This window comes from Rhinatrema bivittatum, chromosome 15, assembly GCF_901001135.1.
Source record: "Rhinatrema bivittatum chromosome 15, aRhiBiv1.1, whole genome shotgun sequence".
NCBI classification, from domain to species: domain Eukaryota; kingdom Metazoa; phylum Chordata; class Amphibia; order Gymnophiona; family Rhinatrematidae; genus Rhinatrema; species Rhinatrema bivittatum.
The window spans coordinates 31262472-31265931 of record NC_042629.1 but is presented as its reverse complement, the minus strand read 5'-3'; the positions used below and the strand labels follow the sequence as shown (position 1 = coordinate 31265931).

At 44.1% G+C, this 3460-nt stretch overlaps 1 non-coding gene across 1 annotated transcript; it reads right to left on the bottom strand.

The window, feature by feature from the left end:
• Positions 1-2179: 2179 nt before the first annotated feature.
• LOC115077128 lies at positions 2180-2295 on the bottom strand. The gene has a single exon (XR_003852957.1). It is a non-coding gene; the product is annotated as a U5 spliceosomal RNA (small nuclear RNA).
• Between the last annotated feature and the right edge of the window lie 1165 nt (positions 2296-3460).

Sequence of the window (3460 nt, the reverse complement as noted above, 5' to 3'; positions counted from 1 at the left end):
CCGGGAGGCATAAATCCCCGGACAAAGGTAGGGGGGGGGGGTTTAGATAGGGCCGGGGGGGTGGGTAAGGGAGGGGAAGGTGAGGGGAGGGCGAAAGAGAGTTCCCTCCGAGGCTGCTCCGATTTCGGAGCGGCCTCAGAGGGAACGGAGGCAGGCTGCGCGGCTCGGCGCGCGCCGGCTGCCTAAAATCGGCAGCCTTGCGCGCGCCGATCCTGGATTTTAGCGGCTACGCGCGTATCTACTAAAATCCAGCGTACTTTTGTTTGCGCCTGGAGCGCGAACAAAAGTACGCAACGCGCCATTTTTAAAAATCTACCCCCAAGTGTCTGGTAGTGGCCTACAAGGGAATGATCAAACTCTCAATAAGGTGTGGGGAATTCATGAAGAGAAGTTATAGAGCCAATTTTATTTATTTATTTATTTGTAAAATTGGCACCTGTCTATAAATTAAAGGATGAGCTAGGGGTGGGTGGGAGAGAGGTGGGAGGATTAGGAAAACAAACACACTAACTTCTGTTGATTAGCTGCCTTACTATTTAAAAAACAAACACACTAAATAATATACCCCAATAGTTTACTTAGCCCCAACACTTTTAAAAAAAATTTCCTAAGCAGAACTTACTGATTCCTTTCAACCACCAGCAAGGTGATCCTCTCCTCTCAGTGCTCCCACTGGATTGTGCATCATACGTACGAATGTAATACAGGGGGAGGGGGGTCTGGCAGACTGTCGGGCGTGTTGGGGAGCAATTTAATATTTTCATGTGTTATTTCTTTCAGAGTTGCAGGGGGGGTCACAGGTGTGCCTGGATTGTGGGTTACTCTTTTGTTCACTGGGCTCAGCACAGCAGTTTGAAGAAGTGGCAGATTTGCTGGTTTGTTAATCGAGGAATGAAGTGGTGACAGTTGTCATTTGTGCAGGGGCTGGTTTTGACGTGGGAGGTTTCAGAAATTATTTTGGTTCATCATGGGGGCAATGACATATGGGCTTGTTCCTGCAAAGGGTTTGTAGCCATGCTTAGAAAAGATTTTGCTTACATCATAAATGGAATGCCTTATACAAGGGTGGGTTGGTCTGATTATAATGGTTAGATTTAAATTGAAGAATGAGTCTTTATAGAAGCGAGTTGTTAAAGTGAACAGGCAAATTGGGAGATGGGTTACAGGTGAAGGCGTTTTTTGGGCAAGACATGAGTGCGGGCAGATGGTGTTCATTTGTCGGAGGTGGGGTTGGACTTGTTTAATAATGCGGTTTTGGAAGCTTTTGAGAAATTGATTGGTGAGAGTTAATTGGGCCGCAGTGGGGGGGGGGGGGGGAGGGGGAACAAGGTTGTCCTTGTTTGTGGCAGAAACCAGAGTCCAAAATTATCAATTGTTAATAATTGTGATGTAAAGGGGGGCAAGTGGGGGTGGGACTTGTGTAATCAGCCATGAGCAGGTGGGGTAAGAAATATTGGAGGACAGTTTAACTCTGTCTGCCACTGGGATGTGGTGGCATGGGAGGGGAGGGTGCTATACATGTTAATTGGTTGTTCAGGCTCAGGTTATATTTTATTACTGTCAGGCCGATACAGTACAGTGCCTCCTCTTCGACGCGCGTTTTTCCTTACCCCTTATTCAGTAAGGGGAGGAAAACGCGCGTCCAACCCGCGGCACCTAATAGCGCCCTTAACATGCAAATGCGCGCGCGGGATACAGAAAGTAAAATGTGCAGCCAAGCCGCACATTTTACTTTCAGAAATTAGCGCCGACCGGTCGGCACTAATTTCTTCCGGCACCGGGAAAGTTTACTGCTTTTCTGTGCACCCTCCGACTTAATATCATGGCGATATTAAGTCGGAGGTCCCGAAGAGAGAAAAAAAAAAAAAATCTGAATTCGGCCCGCGGCTGTCAGGCCGAAAACCAGACACTCAATTTTGCCGGCATCCGGTTTCCGAGCCCGTGGCTGTCAGTGGGCTCAAGAACAGACGCCGGCAATAGGGACGCGGCTTAAATACAGAATCGCACCGCATCCGCGGACTTTACTGTATCGGCCTGATAATAAACAAGGGGTGCTGAGTTTACAATCAAAGTCATCCTACACCATAGACAAAATAAGAGACTTTAATTATCAAAACACCTAAGATGTAATGATAACAGTTCAGTGAAAAGTAAGCTCTATTTTTTAAACACATTTATTAGTCCCACTATAAGTAGGACTTTCAAAAATTGAGTGAAACTCGTTAATGTTCCTCTCCACGGAAATCTTTAGTAAAAGGCGAAAGATTTGTTCGATTTGAAGAGAAACCAGAGATAACTTACAACATCGCAGACAGTGCATGACATAAAAAGCAATGTCCAGACATATTACAGCAAGTAATATAAAAAGACAATATACAACCATGTACTTTAGGATAAAATCAAAACCATAATTTAACATTGTATATTCAAGTAAAAACTATAATGGATCAATTATAAATCACCACAGGCATTTAATAAGTGTATAATAAAGCACTTTTTTTGCAAAGCATTATGGGTATGCAAATGTCAGCAGTGCTGCAATAACGTGACCACCCCAGAAGCTGCACTTGCCCCTTCCCTTTACAGGCCAGCAGTGTTGCCAGATATATACTTTTAGTCTTTTTACAGTAAGAACATAAGAACATGCCATACTGGGTCAGATCAAGGGTCCATCAAGCCCAGCATCCTGTTTCCAACAGAGGCCAATCCAGGTCATAAGAACCTGGGAAGTACCTAAAGTACTATCCCATGTTACCGCTGCTAGAAATAGCTAGTAATCTTACAGTACAATATACAATCAATAAATCCATGAAATGCAACACTATGATATCTTACATCACTGATTCACCTTATATGCAGCAGCAGCACAGACAAAGGAAGAACTTAATTGTGAGTTTTGAATTAACAACCCTGCTCATCTGCCCACTTCCTGATAGGCCTATGCAATGATCTGCGCACTAAGAAACTGTGCGCTGGATTCCAGCGCAGTTTTAACACACAAATTACATTTTTTTTAAAACTCTCCCATGCAGTAAGCTAATGCTATGCTAATGCATTGGGAGTTTAAAAAAAAAAAGCAGCATGCTGACTACAAAATGTGTTCATCAGAGGCTAAATGCACATTTTAACTCAGGAAGGGGAGAGGGGTATTCCTGAAATTACTGGGAAAAGAAGTTTTTCGTATTAGCCAGATAGCTGGATACGATTTTTTTTTTTCTGTTTGCTTTTGGCCAGCAGAAAAAACATTTGACTTGTCCTTGCTATCTGAGGCCAGCACAGCAGCCCTGGAAACATGACTTCACTTCTGACCAGGAGTAAAGTTTCCAGCATTAACAGGACCTGGGTTAGGGCCAGCACACCTCTCTGCACTGAGGGGGTACTGCTTAATGTCTTCATTACCATGGGATTTCCATGCCAATGTTCTAAGCACTTCAGTACTCTGATTTAGAAACACACATTT